Source organism: Leucoraja erinacea, chromosome 20 (genome assembly GCF_028641065.1).
Source record: "Leucoraja erinacea ecotype New England chromosome 20, Leri_hhj_1, whole genome shotgun sequence".
Classification (NCBI taxonomy): domain Eukaryota; kingdom Metazoa; phylum Chordata; class Chondrichthyes; order Rajiformes; family Rajidae; genus Leucoraja; species Leucoraja erinaceus.
Genome location: NC_073396.1, coordinates 29,851,644 through 29,873,267, shown reverse-complemented (window position 1 = coordinate 29,873,267; position 21,624 = coordinate 29,851,644). Strand labels below are relative to the sequence as shown.

At 43.3% G+C, this 21,624-nt stretch overlaps 1 protein-coding gene across 1 annotated transcript in view; it reads right to left on the bottom strand.

Annotated features, from left to right (window-relative positions):
• Window positions 1-14,480, bottom strand: part of ciita (class II, major histocompatibility complex, transactivator) — a 100,660-nt gene extending 86,180 nt beyond the window's left edge. The window contains exon 1 of the mRNA XM_055651757.1: window positions 14,169-14,480. The gene's annotated coding sequence lies outside the window, so the exon portion shown is untranslated. The remainder of the gene's footprint in view (window positions 1-14,168) is intronic.
• Window positions 14,481-21,624: the final 7,144 nt, after the last annotated feature.

Genomic DNA, 21,624 nt, shown 5'->3' with positions numbered 1-21,624 from the left:
CATTTAAGAAGGAGTTAGACAGGCAAATGGATAGGACAGGTTTGGAGGGATATGGAGGGATTTCCCCCTATATTTTGATCCTGCTGCTCCTAGCAAACCACCAAATGATGAACAGGGTCACAATCTTTTCATGATACCAATCAATGTTTGCAAGGATTATATTCCTTGGATTATGCAATATCAACACGCCTTTAAACATGACGTGCATCAGAGGCACCATAAAATGGCCGCTCAATTGATAACACATTGGACTTGCAGTTATGACTGTATCTTTCACGGCGCTCTCAGATGATCCCAAAGACCTTCACGATGAACAAGTACTTTTGACATTTTGTAACAGTTGTTATTTAATAAACACTGAAGCCTGTTTACATGGAGCAAGTTCCCACAAACGGAAAAGGAAAATTAAACGTAAAATGCTGGGAAAACTCAGTCAGGCAGTACCTGTGGAAATATTAACAATTATTGTTTTGAGGTTGAGAAATGGTCTCAAACCTGAAATGTTGACTATTTCTTTCAAATATTCTGCAGAGCATTTTCCAGCATTTGCATTTTTTTTTTAACTTTAGATCTCCAGCATTTTCATTTACAGCAGAAATGTGATATGGGAGAGATAATTTGTTTCAGACAGTTGCTTGAGGGTTAATATCAAAATAGACCAGGGACAACTTTGCTCTGCTTTGAAATAGCATTTTAGGAAATTGTACAAATACCTAGGAGTGAATGGGTGGGTGACAGCACCTCTGTCAATGCAGCACTCTGTCACTGAAGTGGGGCGCTGATGTATCAGCCATAGTTGTCTGCAATGTTGGTGAATTTTTAATTTGGTGCCAAGATTGTAAGGGACAGGTTGGGTTGCTGATTCATGTTGGAACATGCAGTAATTAATAAGTTATCAAAGGGAAAACCCTAAGCACCAGCTACCTCTGCCGGGAAATCACGTGTGGTACTGGAAAGTCTAAAGTATGAGGAAAGAAACCACCTGGCACAATGTTTACATTGATGTCATGAAAGCTGAATGAATTGTTTTGCCTTTGCAAAGGACACGCCCGATGGCACCAATGGTAATTTGTGCCAATTTAGCAAATAAAATATGTTTAATGATATCTATAATCTCAGTGACAAAGGCAATTTAATCAAAGCACGTCTCAAATGTAAGTCAGTAAACAAAAAAAAAAATATTTTCTGTACAAGCCCATGTTATTGTCAGTGCTGTTTATAGATGAGGAAGATTATCCACCTCTTTAAGCTTGTCTGCAGAATGTTATTCGTTTTTTGGAGATCCAGACATTGTTGGCAATGCCCATCCTTAAGAAGATAATGGTCCACATCCTTTCTGAACTGCTGCAGTTCCTCAGGTTTTATAAAGGAGAGATTATGGTGATTAGGAAACATGGATATAAGGTCTTAAGGTGCATAAGGTTCATTTATTGTCACATACACCAATTGGTGTAGTGAAATTCAAGTTGCCATTGCAGCACATTAATAAGAATACATAACATTATAAAGAAATTTAACATAAAACATAAAAACATCTCCCCACAATGTTTCCCACTGTGAGGGAAGGCACAAAGTTCAGTCCCTATCCCCTTGTGCACCCATAGTCGGGCCTATTGAGGCCTCCGCAGTCGCCGCTACGGGGCCCGATGTTTCAGGCCCTTGTTGCCGGGTGATGGTGCTCCGGCGTCAGGAGAACCCTCTCAGAGGCTTGGGATGCCTGGAACGGCCGCATCCTTACCGGAGACCGCGGCTTCCGAAGCCAACAGGCCACGCTGGATGGAGCTCCATCACTGGCGATCCCAGCAAGAGATCCCAGGCTCCACAATTTTAAGGTCAGCGCAGCCGTCCACAGTCCACAGTCCCGCAGTTCTGCGGTGTTCATCGGCGGGCACAGCACACCGGAGTTCCAGCGCGGCGACCCGGGCAAGGTTTCGCCGCTCCGCTCCGCGATAGCGCTCCAGTGCTGTGCTGCCGCCGAAGCCGTGGTTCTGGCTGGTCCCCTCAGGAAACGCCGCTCCAGAACCCAATGGCGGGCCACGAGAATGGGTCGAGGTTGCTCTGTTTTGAGAGGTGGGGGACGACCCCCCCCCTCCCCATTTTTCGTAATCCTGATTTAAAAACCCGGTGAAATCTCCACTTTCCGCGAGACAGTAGGGGTGGGACTGCTGATCAAGGGCGCCGATTGGACGAGAGAGACGTCGGTCAGCAGGCATTGGGGGCGAAACATGATGATTCAGCGCGGTGTTTGGAGGAGGGAGGTGTCGGTCAGAGGCGGAAGTAGGGGGGTGTGACTGAGGATAGAGTTTGGTGATTGGAGGAGGGAGACGTGCCCAGGTCATAGGGTCACAATGGCAGCCCTGGACACAGACCTGAGCCTCATCCGCAGCCAGGATCGATCCCGGCCGCTCTCCAGCGCTGCAATCGCTGCCGAACCATCACTGGACCATCCCCGCCCCTGAAAAAGCTACTTATCTTAACTACTAAACCAGGTTCGCTTCTTAATAAACAGACACCACACAAACTGTTTGGTAGACCAGTTCAAAACTTTACTTAACATCGGCCGATGGAAGGGAGGGAGAACTCCAGTCAAGTGACCAATGTAGACATTTGACTGTGCTCAGCCACCTTCCTTGAACAACAGAATTACATTGCCTTAAATAGGGTTTTTTTGTCCCCTTATTACATTCCACAGACATTAGTCATGGTCAGAGGTACTGGAAAAGGTTTCCACAGAATGCATCACATCAAACCTTTTTTTTTACATGGTACAAGATATACTAAAAACATTGGCCATTTGCCTTATCTCCAAATAGACCACCCTAGCTCTGTTCGCTGCTTCCTCTGTCATTTGGTCCCTCATAAACATAGGTCATTTGTTTACAAAGATGTGACTGTCTATTTCTCTCTTCCTTTATTGCCTCCTCCTCCATAAACATTGGTCATTTGGTTTATGGCATCTTACTTTCAAAGATATCTCTCTAGCTCCTTCACTTGGGAGACAATGTTATCTCACACACCCCGCAACCTGAGGAAAGCCTAATTTGACACTAAATATAAGCTGTAAGCTAGCCCAGAAGCCAATTTAATATCTTCTTATATTTTTAACTAAAACTCGGCTTCATCACCCCCACCCGAGTGCCCCCCCCCCCTCCCCATGCCTGAGGGTGGCCAGAGACGTTGGGAATCAGATGGGCGCGGTGCCCCCAGGCCCACAGCCAGCGCAGAGAAGCAGCGCTAAACCCAGCTCAACTCTGCCTGTCCCGCCGGGTTAACCTACAGCCCTGCCTGGACTTAAGGGAAACATGGCCCAGGTTTACAGCCAGTGCGGAGAAGCAGCGCTAGCTCCACGGCTCCAGACGGGTATTCCGTCAGTCCAGGCAGGGCTGTAGGTTAACCCGGCGAGACAGGCAGAGTTGAGCTGCATTTAGCGCTGGATTGAGCTGTAATTACCGTTCACAGGGCTCACGGCAGAAGCCTTCGAAGCCTCGTGTGTGAGTGTGAGTGTGCGCATGCGCCCGTGGCCGCCAAGAAATTGTGTCCCTCCTCTGTCCCCCGGTCCCCTCCATATTTTGATAGCGATTTCCGTCACTGCTTGCAGAGCAGCATAGCTGAAGGTTGCCTTCGGGAGTCAAGTGGCGTATCGAAAGGCAGCATTCCAGATGGAAGCACTACATCACCAGTGCATGCCATGTGGGAGGAGGCTTGTTTAACAAGCCTATGCAGGTTGCACCTGGGTATTGGAAGCACACCAAAGTCACCACCTGAATGTGGGTGCACACCAGTGACAGACCACCCTCATCATACAGGAGGCTCAGAATTGCAACAGGGGGCCCAGTATTTCCTCTTGCTCCAGAAAATATCTACCAGCACCCTCCATGCAGTAGAGCCAGAGATGGAAAGGTGTGAGTAGGATAGAGTATTAGAGGGGCAGGAAGCTGCTGCACCCTTACAGAATGAACAAAATTGTTCTACAAAACACACATTCAACCAGCATTTGCTTGCTCCACTGTCAAGGGGAGACATATTGTGGACTATTTTTTTTCTTAGTTCTCATAAAAGGTCAATGAACTGAAGCCTTAATTCTATTTCCCTCCCATCGATGCTGTCCAACCTGAGGAATATTTCCATTTTATTTCAGATTTCAAGTGTCTGCTGTTTTATTCTTTTGAGTCACATTCCCGGATGGACAACAAGTTAATTTGCTTCCGGTGTCATGATTAAGTTGTTTTTGGTTTGTGTATCATAGAACAACAACAAATACGGACCTAATCAAGGGGCATCTTGGAGAGAGGAGGGAACACAATACAATAACTAAACCTTATATGCTTTGCATGTGATATGGTCCTGTTGAGGTCATTGTGTAGTGATGGGTGAATTGCAGAGTAGTGACAGTGGAGGTTCTGGCACACCTATTGGTAGAGGAAACATAGAAACATAGAAAATAGGTGCAGGAGTAGGCCATTCGGCCCTTCAAGCCTGCACCGCCATTCAATATGATCATGGCTGATCATCCAACTCAGTATCCTGTACCTGCCTTTCTCCATAAACCCTGATCCCTTTAGCCACAAGGGCCACATCTAACTCCCTCTTAAATATAGCCAATGAACTGGCCTCAACTACCTTCTGTGGCAGAGAATTCCACAGGTTCACCACTCTCTGTGTGAAAAATGCTTTTCTCATCTCGGTCCTAAAAGACTTCCCTCTTATCCTTAAACTGTGACCCCTTGTTCTGGACTTCCCCAACATCAGGAACAATCTTCCTGCATCTAGCCTGTCCAACCCCTTAAGAATTTTGTAAGTTTCTGTAAGATCCCCCCTCAATCTTCTAAATTCTAACGAGTACAAGCCGAGTCTATCCAGTCTTTCTTCATATGAAAGTCCTGCCATCCCAGGAATCAGTCTGGTGAACCTTCTCTGTACTCCCTCGATGGCAAGAATGTCTTTCCTCAGATGAGGAGACCAAAACTGTGCATAATACGCCAGGTGTGGTCTCACCAAGAACCTGTACAACTGCAGTAGAACCTCCCTGCTCCTATACTCAAATCCTTTTGTTATGAATGCTAACATACCATTGGCATTCTTCACTGCCTGCTGCACCTGCATGCCTACATTCAATGACTGCTGTACCATGACACCCAGGTCTCATTGCATCTCCCCTTTTCCTGATTGGCCACCATTCAGATAATAGTCTACTTTCCTGTTCTTGCCACCCTTCAACCCTTCCAAATGTGAAACTATGCGTGTCACCAGAAAGAGGAATGCAGGCGAAACATCTTACAATATACTTGGCGCCACCCTTGAAGAATCCAAACAAACCAGGTATCTTGGCATCAAATTGCAGAATGATCTGCGTTGGAATGGTCAGACTCATCATGCAACGGTGAAAGCAACAGGTGTCCTAAACTTTCTGAGGCGCAACTTTCATCATTGTTCAGCTTCTGTCAAGGAGAAGCTATACTTCACCCTCATTAGACCTCATTTGGACTACGCAGTTGCAGCATGGGACCCATACACAAATAAAAACATTTCTTCCATCGAACGTGTCCAAAGACAGGCAGCTCGATTTGTTACTAACACCTATGAGAGAGAAGCGAGTGTCACCAAACTTCTGAATTCTCTGGGGTGGAACCCTCTCCAAGACAGACGTGAAGCTCACCGTTTGACCTGTTTTTACAAAATGTTAAATGGTCAGCTCGACATAGACTACAAGACCTACACCAAACCCAAACCAATTAGGAGCAGACAAGGGCATTCGATCCAATTTGTGATCCCAGCTACAAAGACAGATGTATACAGCAATTCGTTCTTCCCCCGCACAATTAAAGCATGGAATAATCTCCACCCAACTATAGTTACCCAACCAGATGCAACTAAATTTAAAGTAGCTCTTTCTTCCCAATAACCCTTTCTGGCTTAAGCCCTCCCTTCACCACCTCCAGTTTAAATTCCATTTGGAATATTTTGGAGGACCAAGAAACCAAGAACCAAAGTTGATAACCTCACATTTATCCACATTATACTGCATCATGGTCACAGAATGAAATGAGAGGCTTATCTGTTAGTGGTAATGAACATAACAATTTGCAAAATGGAGTATTTCTCACAACATCGGGTTAAAGGGAAGAGAAGAAGCATAACTAAACAGTGGTGGGAGTATTGTTTCAAATAACAGGAACTGGACTCATTGAAGTAGAGGGACCTAGGTGGGAATTGGGGCAATACAAGAGGAGTTTTGAGAATTAAACATCAATGTTTACAAACCACCTAAAAACTGTGTGAATGAGTCACCTGAAAAAATAATTAGGTCGGACATTTGCTGTACAACAAAGAGAAGAGAAACGTTGGATGTAGGAACAGGAACTTTGGCCCACAATATCCATGCCAAACATGATAACGTTAACCAATGTCCTCTGCCTCACATGATTCATGTCCCTCCATGTTCTTATCTAAAAGCCTCTTAAACACCACTATCATACCTGCTACCACCACCATCACCACCCCTTGCAGCACATTCCAGCATCCACCATTCTCTGTGTAAAATAGATTACCCCGCACAACTACTTTAAACCTTCCCCCCTGACCAAAAAAATATGCCCTCCATTCTTTGACATTTCCATGCTATCTATCCCACTTAATTATATATATTCCCATCAGGTCTCTCCTCAACCTCCGATACTCCAGAGAAACCTCTCTTTATAGCTAGGATACACACAAAATGCCGGAGTAACTCAATGGGACAGGCAGCATCACTGGAGCGAATGAATGGGTCAGGTTTTGGGTCGAGACCCTTCTTCATTAAAGCTAATATTCTTTAATCCAGGCTGCATCCTGATAAACCTTGTCTACATCCTTTCTGAAACCTATTTTTTCCTGTAGTGGGACAATCAGAACAGCACACAATACGACTTAGTAGCTCTTATACTCAATCACCATATTGATGAAGGCAATATAGCATATTTATTCTTTATGTTGTGTTGCCACTTTCAGGGAGTTCTTAAGTGATTGGAGCAGAATTTGGCCATTCAGCACATCAAGTCTACTCTGCCATTCAATCATTGCTAATCTATCTTCTTTCCCTCTTAACCCCATTCTTCTGCCTTCTCCCCATAACCCCAAGGCACACCAAGATCCCTCTATACACCAATGCTGTTAAGGGTCTTGCCATTAACTGTGTATACTTTCTCCTTACATTCAACCTCCCAAAGTGCAACACCTCATACTTGCCCAGAGTGAACTCATGGCCTGTTACTCCAGCAATGTTGCTGATGTCTGGTATACAGAGGGTGTTAGCTGAAAGGAGAGGTGGGAACAAACTTGGATTGTTTTCTCTGAAACACTAGAGGTTAAGGGGAGAGCTGATAGAAGTATATAAAATATGAAAGGCATAGATACGATAGACAGTCAGACTGTTGCTCCCAGTGTGGAAATGTCAAAGACCGAGGGGGTTGTACATTTTAGGTGAGGGGGGGGTGGAGTTTAAAGGAGATGTGCAGGGCAAGTTATTTTTTACACCGAGGGTGATGGAGGCTATACAACAGTGACGTTTAAGAGGCTTTTAGATGGATACACATAAAACTGAGGTATATGAGGTATATGGATCATTGCATCATGTCAGGTGTACACATTGTAGGACAAAGGGCCTGTTCCTGTGCTGTACTGTTCTACGGTCTAAGGGCATTCAGTATCACTAAGACACCACCAAGGAGAATGAAATGCTTAGATTAGGATGTAGTATGATTAAATGAACAATATACAGGACAAATTTTAGTAGGCTGATAGAAAACATTTTACACATGTTCCTGAATGCTTTTCGAGTAGATAGGAAACAATCTAAATCAGCAGCTGAAGATAGGAACATAATGCAAACTGTCTTGATTAATGTAATCCAATACTGGAAAGAAGTAATCCTCAGTTAGATATGATCCAGGCCTTCTAATTTAAGATTTTGCCGATATGAGTAATATCACAGCAAAGTTCTAAATAGATTTACAAAGACTAATCAGTCAGGCGTGTTGGGGAATAGATTTATTAGACATTAAAATGATAAAATACAAATATTGTGCAATCTACAAAACATCAAATAAATGTACACCTTATAATTGTCGAACACAGTGGCAGCACTGTGGCACAGCGGTAGAGATACTGTCTAGAGGGCTTGTCCCATTTGGATGACCTAATCCATGGGTTTAGTAGACCCTAGAAGACGAGTTGGAAAATGTCAAGGTCGTGTTGACTCGCCGAAGTAAAAGACCTCCTACGATCATACCTCCTACGACTATGTCTACGACCTACTACGACTATGTCGACGACCTCCTTCGACTATGTCGACAACCTCCTACGACCCCCCTCGACCTCAGTCTTCCACACCTAAGACCAACTATGACTAGCTATGAGTGGAAATGATCACATGATAAAATGTTGTCATGTTTGCATTTTTTTTCCTCTGGCCCGTTACCGACCTACGACTACCTACGACTACCATCACGACCTACTACGACCTGCCTATGACTTACCTACGAGTACAAAGTATCCATTTTTTCCATGCCGACCTTTTTTTTTAACTTGTGGACATTTTTTATCAGGCTGGAAAAAACGCCTACTTGAGGCCATGAGTACGCGGCGACCACTCATGAACATGAGGAAGAGTTACAAAGACCTCCCACGACCTCGTGGCGACCATGCTGTGAGTATGAGTCAAGGGCAAACTCGGCAGAGGTCGCCAATCAGATCGCGAAAGTGGGACAGAGGCTTAACAGTGCCAGAGACCAGGATTCCATCCTTACTACGGGTGCTGTCGAAACTGAGTCTGTATCTTCTCCCTGTGGGTTTTCTCCTGGTGCTCCGGTTTCCTTCCACCTTCCAGAGGTGCAGATTTGTAGGTTACTTGGCCTCGACAAATTGTCCCTAGTATGTAGGATAGAACTAGTATACAGGTAATCGTTGGTCAGTGGGCTGAAAGGCTTGTTCCCACGCTGTATCTCTAAACTAAATTAAAATGCGGAAGATGAGATGGAAATGTTTATATAGTTTGGCGAGTTAGTCCTATGGAATGCTGACTATATCCGAGCTATGAAGAAGGAATCCAAAGGAGGGTGTACATGGTTTCATCCATTTGTGACGTTTTTAACATAAGGCGGAAGCATTAAAGAAATTTTGTTCCATAGGGTTCAGACATCATCTTCTGTATCCTGTTCTGTTTCAGAGTAATTTTGTTTTTCAGTTACTAATCATACACGCTAGACCAAAGCTTCTCTATTTTGAAACAATAGTTGCCAACACGTCAAAAAAAAAGAGGAAAGGGTTTCAATATGAAATATGATGTACAGGATTTGATCAGATTTTTTCTTATTTTTGTGCAATTTTTTGCTTATCCAACAATTTTTCTGTTATTTGGTGCAAAATTGTAAAATTTCTTTCATAATACTTCAAACTTTCCATGATTATATTTTTCTCCCCACTTGTACATCTTCCTCCCTATACCATACATACATCAACAGTTCTCATGAGCTCTTATGGAAATGGGTAAACTGTATGGCTGTTTAAATCCTAAGAATATTTGACACATTTTAGTGCATTAGTGCATGTTACTTTCTTTGTGAGAAGTGAAAATATTCCAACATTTAACAAACACTGTGCTTTTTATGAGACAAAGAGAAATCAAGATGGAACTGAACCCAAAGCTACCTGAGTTTTAAGAACAGCTTTAAAATTGAATGCCCAATGTGAGCACTAGGCAAGGCATTTTTATTGTGCCCTTCAGTATGGTCCACCATTATATATGTTTTTTCTCTCTATGAATGTCTCTATTCATGAGTACCTATTTACTTATTGTCAAACGATGAGTGTCACTAGACTGCCACAATATTTTGTTATTCGTAATGGCAGTTCGGAATGATGTGGTGAACTACCTCCCAGAACAACTGTGTACATGCACTGCGTTTGGATAGGGAACCTTCAGGATTCAGACTCAGTGACAGTGAATGAACAGATGGGGTGTAATCTGGAGGTAACCTGTTATGCAGGAAATCCAAAACCAAATTTCTGCACAACCTTCACAATGAGTGTTGTGATTAGGACCAGACAACTTATTTGTAGTGACAAAGAGTTGGTGGAAAATACTTTATTGAATAATTAAGTAGTGGTAGTAAATGCATGAAATTTCCTCTGAGGTACTTGAACAGTATCAGCTGGAATGGATGGGTTGAGCAGTTTACATTCTTTCTAACTATGACTCTATGTAACTCCCTTGCTCTCCTTCAAAATAGTACCTTGGGATCTTAGGACATTGGTTTAATATGTCAACTGAGACAGTGGTGCTGACAATATAGCACTACTCCGCTTTTGTTGATGATGCAGTCCCCAGAATTTAGATATGAAGAATAGCCATGGTTATACAGTTCTGACATGTGGAACACTGTGATGCACTGTTCAATCTGACCTCCAATGCTGCCTGTCTGGAGTGTGCATTTTATCCCCACGATCGCGCTGGTTTCCTCCAGGTGCTCCAACTGCCTCCCACATCCCAAATGCATGAGGGTTGGTGGGCTATTTGGCCACTAAGTTGCCCCGAGTGTGTAGGCAAGTTGTAGAAACTGGATGAGAAGGTTGAGATGCAAATAGGGGTAGAAGAAATCGGTGGAGAATTAGTGTAAATGGATATTTGATGATTGGCGTGGACTTGGTGGCCTGAAAGACCTGATTCCATGCCATATGGCTCAATGACTCTAAATTATACATATATTGAGGCAGCTCCAGATACACCAAGTAATCAGAACACCGGGAGTGGAAAAGATAGATAAATAAAAGTTTCAGGAGGAAATTGCAAATATTGAAGGCACATCCTTGATGATACAATTTACATTAAACTCTTTGGATTTTCGACTTCAGAGATACAAAGCAGAAACAGGCCCTTCGGCCCACCGATTCCACGCCGACCAACGATCACCCATACTATCCTACACACTAGGGACAATTTACAATTTTTACCTACAAATCAGCACATCTTTGGAATGTGGGAGGGAAGCGGAGCACCTGGAGAAAAACCACGTGGTCACCAGGAGAACGTACAAACCCCACACAGACAGCCCCTGTAGTCAGGATAGAACCGGAATCTCTGGCAACAACTCTACTGTTATGTCACTGTGTCACCCCATTCTAAATTCTAAGGGTTGAGCTGAGGGTTTAGAGCCTTGAAAAACTTGAAACATTTTCTTTCCAAGGACTTCATTGAGGCAAACTCTACAATGATACATTTAGATTTAAGAAAAATAGAGAGCCAAATGAAATCATTTTTTAACTGACTACAACATATCACTTCCTCAATTGTTATGTCATCACTTTCTCACACTTAGCCTCACTTCTTGCCTAGGGTTCAGGCAGATCCTGTATTAATGCAGCCTTTCATTCTGAGACACTTTCTACATTTAGTTCATCAGCTTATATGTACGCTTCTTTTTTGATCCTCAATTCAAATAAGTGATAGGGTTGTTTGTGTGATGGACTGGGCTACATTCACAATTCTCTGCAATTTCTTTGCTAACTTAAATAGTTTCCAAAGCTTTTCACCCATTAGATGCCTAACCTCCAAACAAAAATCCTGTTCTCCCATTCTCTTCTGAAACATATTCCTCAACTCTTTTCCCCATATCCTGCTCATCTTTATTCCCAACTATTTAAGTCCTCATCCTTTCATTTTTATTCTTATTCCTCTTTATTCCCATTTATTTTTCTTCTGCAACTCTCTCCCTCCGACTTCTTTCTCAGGATCACTCTTTGCTAACTGCTGCTAACAATTGATACAGGAAGATGCATTCAAAGCTGTTGTTAGTGACTCAATGTCTCTACAAGGGAAAATTCCTAGGTGAATGAGGGTTCCTCCCTCTAGTATATATAGGCAGGAATCCTATCTGTTAGCAGCGACAGCAAGACCTTGATCTCATGAACGTGAAGAGTCTATTGCTGCCAGTGCCCCGCAGTGAACAGTTGCGCAAACTGATAAATGAAAATGGACAGTCTTCCATATTCATGCAATATTTCTATAAGAAGGCACAATCATACTTTACTTTACTAGTGATCCCTTTCCAAATCAGTCACCATGGAATGTGCAACACGTGATTCAGGAGTGATGCTCCCAAATACTTTTCTACGTGAATAAATAATCTGTATTCATTAATGAGTTACCAAGGTGAAAAAAAATCACAAATCACAAATAATTCAGTCCACTGTTTTACTCAACAGAGGGTTTGATGAAATAGTGAATTTGAGAAGTGCATAATCGGTATGGCAAGAACAAAAATATGAGCAAGGACTTTTAAAAAGGATTATTTTTAGGAAATTAGTTTGTATAATTAAATGTTATTTTCTAATTGCAAGTATAAAGAGCCTGGGTCAAGAATTGCTGGGTGAACTATTTTATTTGGCACTCTTGCCTGTATATATAACTCCACACCTGCAAATATCCCTCTGTCCCGATATCTCCCCTTTTCACTTTCTTATCGATAGTACGAAAAGACCATCCACAAGGTACTTTATGCATGACCAGTTTACAGAACCACTAGCACCCATACAGTAACTTTTTATCAACCACCATAGAGTCATGCAGTACGGAAACAGCACCGTCAGCCCAACTCGTCCAAACCGAACAAGATGCCCCAACCAACCTTGTCCCATTTCCCTCTATCTGCCCCCTATCCCTCTAAACCTTTCCTATTCATAACTGTACAAATGCTTTTTAAGGTGTTGTTTTAGTACATGTCTCAATTACTTCATCTAGCAACTCGTTCCATATACCCACCACCCTCTGTGTGTTCAAAATGCCCCTCAGGTTCTTATTAAATCTTTCCCTTGTCACCTTAACCTTATGCCCTTACGTTCTCGATTCCCCTACCTCAGGCAAAATACTCTGTTCATTCACCCTATCTATTCCCCTCATTAATCTATACACCACGAAGAAGTTCAGTCTGAAGTTCAGTCTGAAGAAGGGTTTCGACCCAAAACGTCGCCCATTCCTTCTCTGCAGAGATGCAGCCTGTCCCGCTGAGTTACTCCAGCATTTAGTGTCCACCTCTATGAAGTTTGTCTTTTGGAACTTACTTCACCCAACATTTAGGCAACTCAAGCCAGCAGCTAGTCACAAGGAACAAAATGGATGACCATACTAAATGACCAACTATCGTCGGTGGACCAACATTAGGTATGATACAAAAGTTGCAACTTCCAAGACACATACAGTGGCATTCTGAAGATAGACACAAAAAGTTGGAATAACTCAGCGGGACAGGCAGCATCTCCGGCGAGAAGGAATGGGTGATGTTTCGGGGTCCCGAGATGCTGCCTGTCCCGCTGAGTTACTCCAGCTTTTGTGTCTATCTTTAAACCAGCATCTGCAGTTCCTTCCTACACACTGCATTCTGAGTTGGAAATATATTGGTGTTCCTTCAATGCCATGGTGGGTCCCAAACCCCGCTTCAGTGTAAAACTACCTTAAGGTGGAAGGCTGAAGTGGACTTCAAAAACAATTACAGATGGGTAATAAACGCTAACGTTGTCTGTCTTACCCATCTCCACTCTCGGGAAAGAGTATGGAACTAAATCTTGCCCATTCCCTACATAAACGCGATCCACTATTGATCAAGCTCATTCTCTTTGCCGCGTCAAGCTCTTAATCTTTAACCAGTGTAGTCAGCGCTATAATGATAGCACTGGGTCTGAATAAAGCTCTCGACCCGAAAGTCACCTATTCCTTTGCTCCAGAGATGCTGCCTGCCCCGCTGAGTTACTCCATCATCCTGTGTCTATCTTAGATACTAAACGCCGTGATTAGCAACTAGAAGAGGCCACGACATTTAAAACACTTGGAACGCCGGTGTCCGCATCCCAGACAGGTTACACTGGTCGCGATTTGTCACTCAATAAGGTGGTTTGTTTCCTTCAACTTCTTTCTTTCCAAGCAACTCACCTGCACAGACGTGCCTCTTTTTGGACTACCATTAACACCCCTCTGCCCCCTCGTTTACTCACGTTATCGCCATTCAATACTTCACTTGCTTAAAGTACACATTTTCAGAAGTCCGTTTATTCTGTACTTTTCAGATTCAGATGCAATTAAATTGGAGATGAGTAATTGTAAAACAAGCAGCCCATTATAGTCATTCCAAAACCAGTCTTACTTTTTTTCGCTGCAACATCCAAGGTTCATGCCAGCGCTAACCCGTGCTTGCAAACGCCTTGATACTGGCTGCGTACATTGTTGGTATGTGGGCCGGGATTTCCCAACTCGCTGTAAACGCCTCTTAGTCATTGTTCTACTTTTATTGGCCAGTATATGTTTCGATAACCTTGTATTAGAAATGAAATCCTCAACTTCCAAAGTCGCTGAAGGAAATCCGCAAATTGTTCAAATCCAGTTTTACCCATCTCCACTCAAGTTATGTTTAGGTTGCTACATGCATTTTATGCCAATAAATTTAACATCTTGTGGTGACAAATACAGTTTACACCTTCCCCTCAGCTGACAACGATCGAATTCTACATCTTTCTTGATCAGCGTCCTCTTTGATCTATTGTTTTCACACCTTAGCCTTTCATATCTACAGTTTCCCTCTCCCCTGACTCTCAGTCTGAAGAAGGGTCTTGACTCCACCCAAAATGTCACCCATTCCTTCTGTGGCAACGGGCGAGACGCTAGGATGGTGTGATGCCTCCCTGGTGCCAGGGTCCAAGACATCTCAGACAGACTTCAGAACATCCTCCAGAGGGAAGGTGAGCAGCTGGAAGTAGTTGTGCATGTAGGCAAAAATGACATGGGTAAGAAGAGGAAGGTTGTTCTGCAATGTGAGTATAGAGAACTAGGCAGGAGACTGAAAAGCATGACCTCCAGGGTGGTTATCTCTGGGTTGCTTCCAGTACCTCGTGCTAGTGAAGGTAGGAACAGGGAGATAGGAGATCTGAATGTGTGGCTGAGGAGTTGGTGTAGGGGGCAGGGATTTAGATTTATAGACCACTGGGATCTCTTCTGGGGAAGGGGTGACCTGTACAAAAGGGATCGGTTGCACCTTAATTGGAGTGGGATTGACTTTCTGGAAGACAGGTTTGCTGGTGCTACATGGGTGGGTTTAAACTAAACAGTGGGGGGGGGGGTGAGGTCAACAACATGGAAGCGTTTACGTGCAGTTAACGGGAAAGAGAGTGTAGGAAAGGTCACGTTTAAACTAATAGGGCAGGGGGATGGGAACCAATGCAAGGAGACAGAGGGACATAAAAGGAGGACAGAAGCAAAAGGTAGAAGGGAGAAAAGAAAAACAAACCTGAAATCTTTGTGCCTTTATGCAAGGAGCATTCGTAATCAGGTGGAAGAATTGAATGCGCAGTTAGTAGTTAATGGATATGATATAGTTGGGATTATGGAGACATGGCGACCAAGGCTGGGAGCTAAACATGCAGGGGTATTCAATGTTCAGGAAGGAGACAGAAAGGAAGAGGAGGTGGGGTGGCATTGTTGTTTAAAGAGGAGATTAATGCAATAGTATGGAGAGTCATTAGCTTGGATGCTGTAGAATCAGTATAGGTAGAACTGTGAAATAGCCAAGGGCGTAAAACACTTGTTGGAGTTGTATACAGACCACCAAACAGCAATAGGGAGGTTGGGGATAGTATCAAGCAGGAAATTAGGGATGCGTGCAGCAAAGGTACAACAGTTATCATGGGTGACTTTAATCTACATATAGATTGGGCCAAACAAGTTGGTAGCAGCGCTGAGGAGGAGAATTCCCTGGAATGTATGGCTTGGTTTTTTCAGCCGATATGTAGAGGAACCAACTAGAGGGCAGGCCATCCTAGACTGGGTATTGTGTAATGAGGAAAGATTAGTTAGTGATCTTGTTGTGCAGAGCCCCTTGGGCAACAGTGACCATAAAATAGTGGAATTCTGCTTTAGGATGGAGAGTGACATGGTTAATTCAGAGACTAGGGTCCTGAATATAAATAAAGGAGACTTTGAAGGTTTGAGACGGGAATTGGCTAGGATAGACTGGCAAATTATAACCATATAACCATATATAACAATTACAGCACGGAAACAGGCCATCTCGGCCCTACGAGTCCGTGCCGAACAAATTTGTTTCCCCTTAGTCCCACCTGCCTGCACTCATACCATAACCCTCCATTCCCTTCTCATCCATATGCCTATCCAATTTATTTTTAAATGATACCAATGAACCTGCCTCCATCACTTCCACTGGAAGCTCATTCCACACCGCTACCACTCTCTGAGTAAAGAAGTTCCCCCTCATATTACCCCTAAACTTCTGTCCCTTAATTCTGAAGTCATGTGCTCTTGTTTGAATCTTCCCTATTCTCAAAGGGAAAAGCTTGTCCACATCAACTCTGTCTATCCCTCTCATCATTTTAAAGACCTCTATCAAGTCCCCCCTTAACCTTCTGCGCTCCAGAGAATAAAGACCTAACTTATTCAACCTATCTCTGTAACTTAGTTGTTGAAACCCAGGCAACATTCTAGTAAATCTCCTCTGTACTCTCTCTATTTTGTTGACATCCTTCCTATAATTGGGCGACCAAAATTGTACACCATACTCCAGATTTGGTCTCACCAATGCCAAATGTATGTCTCACCAAATTATACTATGTTTCTCTCCAGAGATGCTGCCTGTCCCGTGGAGTCATTCCAGCATTCTGTGTCTATCTTTGGTCTTCTTCTTTCCTGTCCATCTTCCATGTTTCAAATGTTGATACCGCTATCATCGTCCTTCCTGAAAAGGACACAAGCTTCTGGCGACAATCAGTGGGAGCCATCACTTGCTGCAATGGATGATGGTGGTAGCAGAATTAGCTCGGGATACTTCCAGTTTCCAGCCCCGAGAGGGGATCTTATAGAAACTTACAACATTCTTAAGGGGTTGGACAGGCTAGATGCAGGAAGATTGTTCCCGATGTTAGGGAAGTCCAGGACAAGGGGTCACAGCTTAAGGATAAAGGGGAAATCCTTTAAAACCGAGATGAGAAGAACTTTTTTTTTCACGCAGAGAGTGGTGAATCTCTGGAACTCTCTGCCACAGAGGGTAGTTGAGGCCAGTTCATTGGCTATATTTAAGAGGGAGTTAGATGTGGCCCTTGTGGCTAAGGGGATCAGGGGGTATGGAGAGAAGGCAGGTACGGGATACTGAGTTGGATGATCAGCCATGATCATATTGAATGGCGGTGCAGGCTCGAAGGGCCGAATGGCCTACTCCTGCACCTAATTTCTATGTTTCTATGTTTCTATGTGACATGAACGCTTCTGCTATTGGGCCTCTATCTTCGGTGCAAACCAGCATCTGCCGTTTCTTCTTACACATCTTGTTGTACAATATATTTATTAATCATTATAGTGTTGGCAACATTGTGTTAATATTTCAATGTTGCTGTTCCAGCCCTCGATGAAGTGGTGCAGTGGTGCAGGGTGCTAGTCGAGCTAATGCCCCACACCCCCAGAGAGCAGGGTTTGATCCTGACCTTGGGTACTTTCTGTGTGGTGTTTGCATGATCTCCCTCTGGCCGTGTGAGTTTCCTCCGGGCAATCTGGTTTCTCCTCCCACAGACCAAAGACGTGTGGGTTTCTGATCTTCTGGTATAGTTAATTGGTCTCGGTAAGTTGCCTCTAAAATGTAGGGAGAGGATGAGAAAGTGGTATAACTTAGAACTAGTATGAACGGGTGATCTGTGGCCAGTGGTCCGAAGAGCATGTTTTCATTAAATTGCGAGTTTGCAGGATTGTGGATTCCAAAACATTGTGCTTTCACTGTGCTTTCATCAACCCCCAACACCTAGCGTCTCTTCCTCACTCACTTGTCTACACTGGTTGTCTCTGTTATGAATACTCAACCAGAAAGGGGGGAGACGGAGGGTGATGCCATGGAGAGGATGGTGGTGGAATGTGTGGAGGAGGGTCGCTGACCTAGTGTGTCTCAAAATGCAAGAATGGTGGCCCCTTTTGACTGCCAACTGAGGTTTAGCAAAGGTAGACACAAAAAGCTGGAGAAACTCAGCAGGATGGACAGCATCTCTGAATGAGTGACGTTTCGGGTCGAGATCCTTCTTCAGGCAGTTTGTGTACACGACCGAATATATCACGAATGAATGTATAGGCATTGAGAATGTCCGATGAGTGTTTGCACTTTTCTTGTTTTGTATATATTGTTTTCAGTCTGAAGAAGGGTCTCGGCCCGAAATGTCACCGGCGTGTCCCGCTGAGTTACCCCAGCTTTTTGTGTCTATCTTCAGTTTAAACCAGCATCTGCTGTTCCTTCCTACACAGGAGGTTTCACAAAGTTCTCCCAACTCTTAGGTGAGGAGCAATGAATGGATCTTACAGTCCAGGTGCATGTGGGAGTGAAGCAGTATCTTGCACTCTGCTACATCAGAGCCAAGTGCTGACTGGCTGAAGCTTGGTGCAGCCAACGCCAAGGCTCTATGGGGGAGAACCACAGTCTAGGGTCCTTCTTCGGCAGGACATTGAGGGCAGGGTCTGGTGGAGACACCCATCCAACAAGGAATGGGATATCAGCCCACGGGGCCACAGAGTGGCAAGGTGCTGGGTATAGAGATAGTTTGTGTGCTCTTCTGAATATAACACTAATGAATGGATAGACGCTGAGAATGTCCAAAGAGTGTTTGCACTGTTATTGTTTTTATATATTGTTTTTATTCCGAATAAAGTTTATATTTGGGGAAACATGTGCTGCCCCACACACTCCCCAGACCCCAATGAAGATTGACTGAAAGCTAAAGAGAAACAGCCAATTCACAACAGGAGCACAACACCCTCTGTGGCAGATGTAAACGTTTTAAAGAAGTATGACACATTTTTACGCGGTTTAAGGTGTTCCTCCTCTGATACAAAAACACCTATTCACTTTTTTTTAACAAGTTCTGGCCACGGCTTTATGAATATGACAGTAAATGTTACTGAGGAGGTGCTGGGGATTTTTTTCATTGCCGGCAATGAATTCTGGTGGCCCTTAATCACAAATGATTCAGTTCATTGATTATTCCCTTGGAGTTGCAGATGTATGTGTGGGTTCAATCTGGATTTCCCCCCGAGCAACAAACAGCATGATCTAAAATTTGATACCAAAATAGCACTGTGTATTTTTCACAATGGTGTTGGAAAACCTCTCATTTATGAAGCTTCTTACGCAACCCATGAAATCTCAAAATGTTTTACTAAGAAGGAAGTATTTTTAAAGAACTGATTCTGAAGGCAAACTAGCATATTTGGGCTCAGCAAACTCCTGCAGAATTGCACTTAGACTTCCCAAAATAAATTAATATTGAATCGGCCTCGGGGACTTTTTATAAGCAAAATGACAGTGATTGAGAAAATGATGGCAGATGGTGACAATTCTGCAGGGTTTGGTGATTTTTGTCCATGGTTTTCAAAGAAGGTAGGTGAGAATAGTACTTTCCCCTATTGCTTAATCCTTTTAAAGTACTATAATTATCTTCTCTGTGGATGAATTTCTTCTTTGCCATTAAGCCATTGCCACAATAGCAAAGCAATTGTTCTTTAGCAAATTGACCTTTACCATGCATAAACAGAATACCACTTCCTGATACCCTCCCATAGTCAAAGGGAGTGTATCACAGAGATTCATAGTTATATAGCATGGAAACTGGCCCTTTGGCCCAACTTGTTCATGCCATCCAAGATGCCTATCTATATTTATCTCACGTCAGCATTTGGTCCATATCTCTATAAACCTTTTTGAATCCATGAATCAATCCAAATGTCTTTTTAAGTCATCTCCCATCTAGAGAAGGATAGAGTTCCCCATATCAGGACCATCATATCTCCCTCCCCTCTATTTCAACATTCAGAAGGTACTGAAGGGAATGCAACTTCCTGCTTCCCTCTTCCATCTCACTAACACCCATTCCCATTCTCATAGCACCTTCTTGAGAAAGTGAGAAGCCTTTATTCAGAATAAAGGGCCAGTCCTTATGTGGAGCTCGGAGAAGCAGCAAGCAGAAGCAGAGAGAAGAGACTATTGGCTTGAAAGTCCGTGAGAAAGAAGGTGTCAGAGGGAGACAGTTTAAAACTGAGGAATTTAATTCGCAAATTGTAGCAATGTTACAAAATTTTGAGATTTAAAAAATCAAGTCTGCAATTTATCCCATCAGATAAAGCATAAAAAGAAGTTTAATTTGACACCTAATTCACTTTCATATCTTCAGTAGTAAAAAAGTTATAGCCATTTTCATACTCGGAAATTAGCATCTTGTTCCCTATTGCTTTTCCATTGACTTAACACAAAAGCTGTGATCGAGGACAGTCAAAAGCCCCTAACTTTCTTAAAAATTAAGACTGAAATAAAATTTCAGTTATTATAGATTGAAACATTCTGAAACAAATATGAAACAATCTTACTTGGATGAACTGAAATTAAAGCATATAATTAGTTAGTTACCTAATTGTAGCTAATTACAAAATTCAATTACTAGATCTAAACATCTATCCATTTCTTAAGAAAAGATTAACATTTTTAAATAGCCTAAGTGTCCAAATAACATTCACCCAAGAATTCACAATATAACATAATTTTTAAATCTCATTGTCATGAATTTATAGGCCAAATGGAAGGAATTTAGTGTTTAATTCCCGTAAATTAATGGCCATTTTAATCATCTTGCAAGTGGGATTTTGTCGAACGCGATCGTTTGGAACGTTGCATTTGCGGTGAATTTAAACCCCATATCGGCAGGAAAAATACTGCCGGTTCGTATGGGGCCCAAGTCACCTTTTCGCAACGTGAAATTTTGATTAAAGGCATCCTAAGAAGCACGTTTATATGCAAAAATAAATGGCGTACCTTGCTTTGTCCCATACGTGAGATCCGTCCCGTTGTCGACGTTGACGGCATTAGAAGACGATTTTTTAATTTACTCTACCTATTAAATTATCCAGCGCAGTTAAAAAGAAACGTGATAATACGGATGTCGGAGCTATTATTCTTCAGCAGCTAAACAGCCTGACAAAGATCGACTTCAACAGGCTGGAGAAAAACGGCATTTTAAACCCGCCCCCCTCTCAAAAGTGCCAAAGTCGTGCACACGGCCAGTGACAGAACTGCAGCGCCGCTGAAGGTAAGTTTTGTAATACACCTACAAATTGGTAAATTGGCGAATTAGGCAATGTATCAGCCAATATAAGCAAGGTTGTTCTAGGGGAGCGGCCAGTTGGGGAGCGGCCTTGCCGAGGGAAGTATGAGTCTTTAGCCTGAGAAAAGTGCAAGCCTTTGGCTCAAGAGCCTTCGGCGAGGAGGCTGTGGCAAGGAGGCTACACTTGTTTGAAATTGTGACTTTTGACCTGAAGAAATGGCAGGCATGTTGGAGCAGTGTGTTTCCTGCAGGATGTGGGAAGACAGGGACACTGCTGGTGCTTCTAGAAACTATACCTGCAGAAATTGTGTCCAGGTGCAGCTCCTGAACGAATGTGTTGGGGAACTGGAGAAGCAGCTGGATGACCTCAGGGCCATCCGGGAAAATGAGAGTTTCCTGGACAAGACTACAGTGAGGTTGTCACGCCAAGGATACAGGGAGAGCGAAGGTGGGTGACTGTGAGAAAGGGGA